Below are 9,278 nucleotides of genomic sequence, written 5' to 3'. Positions count from 1 at the left end.
GGAATTTTGATAAGCCAAAAGTCTAAAGCATGGAAGTCAGACAGACTGTTTTATTTTTTGCGTATCAAAACAACATCCATTGAATGACTGATTATGGTGGTACTAATAGATTTTATATTATTGTTTTTATACTGAAATTACATTTAATTCACTGCAACAACTTAGAAAAGATGCGAAACTGGGAATGGGTTAAAGTAATCAGGGAATTTTAAAAGACAGGGAAAGATCAGGGAATTTTGTTTTCTTGAAAAGCTGGGAACCCTGATATTTGCCCCATCATAATTTGTGCATTTCATAATTCATGTATGCAAACTGCACCCTTATTGTGATGTTACTCATACACATTAATCCTGTCTTCCTAATGGGCATTGCAAGAAACTTTTCTTGCTCTTTGATTTATAGTTCTAATTCTACTGATTAGTCCGTATTCTTCCCTGCACTTGCAATTGATCATTCAGCTAAAATATTTCTTCAATTTTTTTTTTTTTTTGGGCCCATGTATTTGGAAAAATGGTTGACCGTAAAGCCTTTCATGATAACCGTTGGTGCCACATGTATTATGAAACGCACAAATAGCTCCGAAGTTTTCTGTACAGGGCTTAGATATCTTAGTTCAGATTGTCATATACCTGTTTATATAAGTTTATGTGGGTTCAATTATTTTTCTTAGGTTTTAATACATGAATTGAAAAAAACATTCCCACTTCCACAAGGCAGGTTCAAGCTATTTTCCCATCGGCCTGTATACAAATGATGAATGTTTATGAGTGCAATGGACGGAATACTTCACCTCATAAAGTATTCCGTCTATTGCACTCATAAACATTCTTTATTTGGTTTATATGACACCTAAAAATAGATTCGTTTTCATATAACATTTGTGAATTTTGATACAAAATGCTCATGCAGTCTGTTGATTATTGCTTACATACAACATGCGCGCTGCAAACACGACTGGTGCCTGTAGTCTTGGTGCACGTGTGCAATGGACAAAATTGCACGATAAATGGATCTGTAATTGCATGGTTGATGATGTCATTGTAAAATTGCCTGAATGATTGATATCGATGAATCAATCAAATGTCAAGGATCTATCTAGGTGTCATATAATGTATTCTGAAGTCCAGTTTTATATACACCATGGTCTATTACTCTGCTAAAATATTGGAAAGCTGAAAATATCTTCATTTTGTTTATGTTGTATGTTTGTTATGTTTGCTACTTTGTTCCCCCACTCTTTAATGATGAAGCAAGCAAATCTTTTTTATTATTCCCAGACAGTTTATGAACAATTTGAGAGTACAAATGAGTTGATAAATTGAACCTCTACTGTTTAGAGATTTGTGTCACAATTTTCTATTCATTGGTTAAACAGAAACTAGTTACACTGCAATTTTAGGCCAATTTTAGGCCAAATAATTCAACCAAAGTTCAAAATACAGGCCTTTGAGTTTAAAATATTTCACACCAAAGCTACTGCTAACTCAGCTTTGTTTTATTGTGCCCTTACTCAGTTTATGTTAAGTAATCTGTAAGGTTTTAAAAATACTTGGTTGGAATAAACCTAGGATTTATTGGTATGTAGTAATACATTGTCGGCAAAATCAGCTTCATAATCTAAGCTGGGTTCTGCAGCGCAAAGTTTAGTGCTCGATTGAAGGAGAGATTTTAATGATTGAATCATCATTGTAGTCAGTGCGCTCAATTGTGATGATATGTCCCATTTACTAAGCTTAGAGTAATAGGGCTGGGATCACAGACTACTATGATTTCCCTCCAGTTTTGAATTGGCTTCAGTTTTATAATTGGGATGAGGTCTACAGCAGTCGCCCATAGTTTCAATTTTGATATTCATTTTTAGGTTGGAAGTTTGATTGAATCTGCTTGTACTATTTTAAAATTTAAATATTCAAATCAAATGACACAACAGATCTGCTGCTTAAAGTGGATTGCAAAGATATTTATACATACCTGCAGAGGTTTGTTCTCATGATAACAAAAAAAAAACATGTGACTGATCAACTTCAAACTTTGCTGATGTACTGTAAGTATTTGAAGCACAGACAGGATCTGACTAGTGTCTTAAGTGACCAGGTGGAAGGTAATGAAGTTATTTAAGATTAGAAATGGCATTGATCAACTTTGAGGACCACAAGGTTGGAGATGTTAATCATAAAAATGTCATCTACTTACAATGATGTAAAGGTCCTGTAAATGATCAGATTTAGACTTGATTCATGTCGAGCAATTTTGTACGTCCAACTCCTATTTTCCTCTAGGTTTACTTCACTTCATAAACTGACCATGGTCATGGTCATTTGACAGCATTACAGACTGTCAAAAGAACCAAAAATCAGTGATGAACAGTTCATGAAGGTCCCATATATTTGGGGTCATACATACATATTTTATGGAATAGCCCTATATGTAAGAGAAGTCATCCAATTGGGAATTATAATAGTGTTTCAAGAAGTATAGTTTTAAAAATAGCTTGAACCTGCCCTTAAGTCTATGAATATTGTATTAATGAATTTGTAACCTTTCTTTTTCTTTATGAAACATTGTAAGACCGGCAGCCCAGGAGATTTATTCAAGTAACAGCACAGGAGCAGTTGACCTTGTGGATCGATGGGAGCAGGCCCTGGATCTCACAAATATGGACTGGTGCCTGGTCTGTGCTGTGGTCTTCCTGCTAACTCACACAATTTATGATGTCACTACTGAAAGACTCATCTTTTTGCAGTGCGCAGAGAGGCACATGACGTCATCAGACATGGCATGCATCCATCCTAATGTAAGTGCTTTAATTGTGATTTCAATGACTTTTCATCTGTCTGAGAGTATGCAATACAATACTATGAGATTTCCTGGTCTTGTCTCTGAGGGCAACAATATGATAGTGTTCTTGAAAAGAGTAAATGATAAGAACAAAAAAATGGCTTCAATACCAGTTTTGGCTATTTTAAACAAGCTCCCCCCCCCAAAAAAAAAAAAAAAAATTCAAATTCTTCAAATACAGAAAATTCAGCCTTTTTCAATGCCCCTTCATTTTAATTTGTAAATATTTATTCTCTATGTCCCCCCTCATACTACAACCTTAATTTTTCATTTTCATATCCACTCTTTATCATTGATCTGACCCCTTCCCTAACCATTTTCTCATTCTCTTTATTTGTTATATCTCAACCCATTGATCTCTTGCAGTATCTCTGTTCCTTGTACCACACCCCCTCCCTCTGATTACCCCATTCCTCTCTCATTCTCATTTTCTCCTTCCACCTCTCTCGTTCTCTTTCTCTTCTCCTAGCTACATGTTTATCTCTTCATCAATCCATTGATTACAGACTTTCTTTCCCTCCTTGTACTCCCTATCTCTCTCTTACACTCGGTTTGTCTTCCTTTTATGCCCTTTCAACATGAATTCATCATGACTGATGTTACAATGTTCTAAATCAGCAGAAAAAAGTTCAGATATATATTCATCGATTTAAAAAAAGAGTAAAATTCACTTCAGTAGAAGAATTAAATACTATACTTAGATATCTGTACATTTTGCAATTATGTTTCTATGAATTCCAATGCCCCCCCCATCCTACCCCCATTCCTTTCTGGAAAAAAAAATGTACATGTATGGAAAAAAAATACATGTGAAAACTTGGTCCTTTGCTGTTAGTCGATATGGTAAAACCAATGTAGGTGTTTATCCATCCAGATGTAATCTCAGAATTTGTGAAGATAAGTGTAGACTGGCTTAGGAATTCAATGGCTCTGTGAAGAAGGTTGAGACTCAGCATAGGCCGTTTCTGAGCACTTGAATGTGCTTGAATGTTCATTCCCTACTCTGAAGGGAAAAAAATGAAAAAGTTGAAAAAATGAACAGACAGAAGACTTATTATCTGTCATAGTATTAAGAAAGTGAAGTGCAATGTCATATTTTGTGAATAGTTCGAGGAAAACTAGGACCAATTTGCCATCTGATAACCAACAAGAGCTTCCCAGGTGGCATTTCGTTCTCTCATGAGAAAGTCGTTCCCCAGAGGTCATTCCATCTTGATACGATTCCCACTTCCCATTCTTAGAAGACAGCTTCTCCCGAGAGCAACTCTCCCTTGGGGAAGCTTTCCCCTGGAGGATAACTTCCCTTGATATGATTCCCATCTGGTACCAGAGCATGACTCCAGCTTCCTCAAAGATAACTCTTGTGGGAAAATGTGTTCCCTAGAGGATAACTCCCCTTGATGTGATTCCCATCTGACTCTTCCAGAACACAAAATGTTCTGGAGGACAGCCCTCTGAGAGCAACTCTGAGGCCTCCCACACCTTACCCCAGATGATGGCTCCCATGAGGTGACAGTCTCCAGGGAGTTGTTCTAATTTATAAACAGCAAATCACTTGTCTGTGTCTTCCACACGGTTAGTTGATTGACGACCATAGTTCAAGGTGTCAATCTTTATTTTGGCCTTTACGTACCAAACTGGTGTAGGTGTTTCTTGATTTACTTGCTAAATTGCTGTAGTGTAGGTGTTACTTGATTGTCAGCTATAGTTTAAGTACTTGTCAAAATTGTAACTTGATCTTTTCAGCAGTTGTTCACGGTACTGTCACAGCCTTCTAGTTGATTTGTCTGTACCACACTGGCAGAAACCACTTGTTTGATGATGGCCCACTATTTTGAATCTCTTGCTCCGGTACCCCACTGGTTTCAAGTTTTGAACATCCCTCAGCAATTGTTGAGGGTACGTAACCCAGCTAGAAAAATCTCTCTGTTACTGCACAAGTATGAAGCAGAGTTTCCTCCAATCATTGTTTTGAGGAAGGTCTCTGTGCTTTATTAGCAAATTTTCCCTGAAAAGTGAAATCTGAATATTTCACTTGATTTTCTAAATATTGGCTTTCTGGTATATCCTAGATTCACTGCATCTTGTCAAAGTCTTGGTCTAGATTGTTCTTTTGTATTCAAGAAGGGTTATTGCTGCAATTGCTGGTAAAGCTATTATGTCCATGACTGTTAGTGTTGACTGCTGATCAGAACTTGTAGGTGTAGTGTAGCTTAATATCCTTGGTGGAATCTACAACCATGCCGTTATCTGGATCACATTGGATCGCTATCAAACAGAGGATAATTCCAAGTGCAGTGTAGACCTTTGGGTAATGGCATTGGGCTGACTTCTACATTTCTGTGACTGCTGTTTTTGGTCAGATATTTAGTTGCAACATCAGTATGTTGACAGTTGGATTCTAGGGTTTGTGTACTTTTCTGTGTGGACTAACTAGAGCCAGATTGATATCACAGGTAGACAATCCAGTATCTCCTCTTCGCAGGAACTTTCTGGCCAAGGTCACATTGATGATCGCTATGTCAGCAATCTATTTAAGTTTACCAGGTACCCTCTTGGTAGATACCGTCAAGTGTAGGCTGATATCATTTGGGCAGGATCAGTACCGAAGTGATTTGTGTACATAAGACCACAGCTCATCTCAAATGTAGTTTCAGTTTTTGGACGGTCAGTCCCTTGCTGCATTATGTGGAGGTTGATCCATTTGATGTGTAAAGGAACTTAGCAGATCTATGCCATGACACATAGATATGATTGATATTATTATGGATGGGGTGTCAGAATCCCAGAGCTTGAAGGAGCTTGGGGATACACAGAAGACTCCTAAGCATCAAGCTCGAGCCTGACAGAGCTCAAAGACCAGCAATGTATGCGATTTTAGACCAGAGACTCTATCCAAGCAGAAATCACTGAGGGTTGTGTATGTAGGAATTCACTGTAATGTATCCATGAGAATGTTCAAGAATGTTTAGGATGAGCAAGAGCTCCTACTGCATGAATCTCTATGTAAGAGACTCCTTAATGTCAGCAGTGACAGTCTCATGCTCTTTATGAAATATGACATTGCACTTCACTACTTGGTACTCATATTTTAATGTAATTATTGATTAGGTTTATAAACTACCTTTCAGGGGATATGAAGCACCCAGTGTTCAGGGCTGGCTTATGTTCGCCCGCGGGGCATAGAGGCTCCCGCTTCACATACATTGTTATTTCGATGCCAAGATCTCCTTACTTTCCGAGTTTCAAGGTGCATTGGATATATAAACAAAAGCATGTGTTTTCCATAGATGGACCACCCCCTACCCCCCCCCCACCAAAATATGACAGTTGCCTTTTTTTTCATTTAGACATGCAGCTGAATGTTTTAATTCATTTGGAATTCATAGAAACAGGATGTATTCTGTACAGATATAAGTATGAACAATAATGTAGGTAGTCGATAACTATGATGAAAGAAGAATAAAATAAAAATTGGTATAAATTAAGAAGCTGATTGAATAGAACATTATTACATCGGTCATGATTGACAAATGTTGAGAGGATGCCAAAGGAAAGAAGAGTGACAGAGATGGTTGGATAGTACAGGGAGGTATTGAGAGTCTGCAATCAATGGATTGACAGATAAACAAAGGAGAAGATGGAGAAATAAGGAGAGGTGGAAGGGGTGATGAGAAAGAGAGAGGAGTGGAGGTAATAAGAGGAGGGGGTAGTATAAGGATGGATAGAGGGACTACAAAGAGTTCAGTGGAGTGAGAAAAAGGAATAGAGAAATGGGAGGGTGTCGGGTAATGAAAAAGAAGGGGTCTGGTACATAGACCAGAAAATGGGAGTTGGGGGAAAAAATTAATGTTGCCCTCAACGACATGATCCAGGAAATCTCATTGTATTGTTTGTGTACTCTTGGCTAGTCTTCTTAGAAATCACAATTAAAAGCACTTTAGCTTGGACAGGGCCATGTATTGTTTGCTGTATATCATGTGCACGTCTTTGCACGCTGTCAAACAGGAGTCTTTTAGTGATGTTATAGATTTGTGTGGGTCTAGCGGGAAAACTACAGCTCAGACCGGGTAGCAGTCATTTTGTGAGGGTCAGGGTTTGCCCCATTGATCTTGGTCACTTGCTCTGGGGCTCCTTGCTTGAGTGAATCTTTTGGGCTGTCTATTTTTTTAAAGAATGATTTTTCCAATTTGTTATTCTGTAAATGGAGATAATAAAATCATGAAATATAATTTAGTCTTGCTCTATTCTCGTTATTGTAGTTGATGTTGTGTATTATCTCTCTTCCTTTCTCACCCCCCCCCCCTTTCCCCTAGAAAATTGGCTCTATTATATTCGTTAGCCATTCCCATCCAAAATGGAAGTAAAACCAACCTTAATGGCGCAATCACATTTCCCCATGCGGAGTCGAAAACAGCCTGGTACAAAAAATATCAAAATGGCCGTTTTGAACTCGCCATCGGGGAAATGTAACTGCGCCATTAGGGTTGGTTTCACATTTCATTATTCTATTTAAAGGGGCGGCACCATTCCATTTTGGATGGGGGTGGCTAACGAATATAGTAGTGTTATACATTGTGATTTCCAGTTCGATTTTGGTGTTGGTGTTAGAAGCCCAAGATTACCTTGGCTAACTTGTCACATCGATATCTCTCACCAAATTGCCCTTTCCTATTAATGTTATTTTTATTGCTGTGCTGATTTCAAAATAGGCTCAACACCAAAACCGAACTATGAATCACAGAGTGCATAGAAAAATAAAGTAATCCAATTTAGACGGTTGATAATTAAAGTTTTTATTTTACCAGAATATGAAACCAATTTCCAATAGTTCTAAGATTGGTTAAACGTTTGATGTGAATGGAAACTGATCCAGACACATTCATTGTCCAACCTTGAAGGGATAAGATATTTTTAAGTTATAAATTGCTCTTTTATATTCCGGTAAATTAATAGTTTTGATGGAATGTCTTATTTCACCGAATTTGCAAGATCTGTGTTGTACCCAATATTGTAAAATTTGCCAAACATGAACATGAAATATTGGCCCTCTAAATTTGGATTACCTTGTTTTTAAAACGCACTGTAGTTCTAAGACCAATCCCTCAGGGTTTTTGTTTTACCCCCCCCCCCCCCTTCATTAATATTTTGATCATTAAAATGTCACTAGAAGTAGTGGTGCCGTCACCATTTTCCTGGATTAGCTCATTTGCATACCCTGAAAGATTCAAACTATCCCTTATATTTCAAAATTCTATTTTCGTTGGAGGAATATTTTGTCTATCTAAAAAATTTTGAAGGTCTGAATGAGAGCTATTGAAATGATCAAGCCAAAAAAAATTATGGATAGATTTTAACAAAATATTCAGAAAAAAATTGATATTGCAGCATTCTTTCCTTTTCTTTTTTCCCTTTTTAAAAAGATTCTTTTGGGGGGTATGGTCTCAAGCCCCCCCCCCCATCGGTACGCCAGCGGTCTTAATCCTGTTGTTACGTGTAAATTAGCTTCTCCAATAAATGGTGACGAATTGCTACCAATAAAGCTAGTTTATTCAAAAGGTTTGCTTTTTTTTGTTTGAATACTTGTCACGTTTTTGTAGTGATTATGTAAATCCTGACCAAAATCTAGATCTACTTCTAATCCGAAAAGAACACTTTGAAAAAATCAAAGTTCGGCAACATTGCGAACAGGGCATGAATTATAATTTTTTTAACTGAAATATATATATTTTTTCGTATGGTATATTCGGCATTGATATGATCTACTTCAAACAAAACATAAGAACAAACCTTTTTAGATTGATGCGAACTTCATGAAATTAAGATTTTTTTTTTAGTGAAGTCTAATATATAAGTTAAAATCAGAAACCGTATTTTTGTTTCAATAGAAGTTTTTGGTCTACTTTGACAGAGTGAGAAGTATTTCAGACCGGAATATATTTCTCGAGGAGGGTTCTTTTGTTGGCTTTAATTAATGAATCAGTTTCAAAATTTAATAAAATTTTGCTGTAAACACATCTCATGAACTTCTCATTTTCTTAAATTTACGAAACAAACAAGATAGTAAAACACACGTACACAGAGAGGGGGTGGTAGAGATATAAAGAGAGTGGGAAATTGAGATTGACAAAAGTGAACAAAGGAATTTAGGTAGATGGCTAGAAAGGGGGATAAAGAGAGCGAGATAGGTCAACGGAAGATGACCAAATTTAATGGGGACCAATCCAAAAAGAGAGAAGGCAATAATCGAAGTGTACAAAGACGATTGATATTAAAAGACAAATCCACCTCAACAAAAAGTTGATTTGAATAAAAATAGAAACATCAAACAAGCATATCACTGAAAATTTTATCAAAATCGGATGTAAAATAAGAAAGTTATATTTTGAAGGTTTGCTTAATTTCACAAAATAGTTGTATATGCACATCCTGGTCGTATG

The sequence above is a fragment of the Lytechinus variegatus genome, chromosome 10, assembly GCF_018143015.1.
Source record: "Lytechinus variegatus isolate NC3 chromosome 10, Lvar_3.0, whole genome shotgun sequence".
In the NCBI taxonomy this organism is placed as follows: Eukaryota; Metazoa; Echinodermata; class Echinoidea; order Temnopleuroida; family Toxopneustidae; genus Lytechinus; species Lytechinus variegatus.
Note: the sequence above shows the minus strand (reverse complement) of the source record.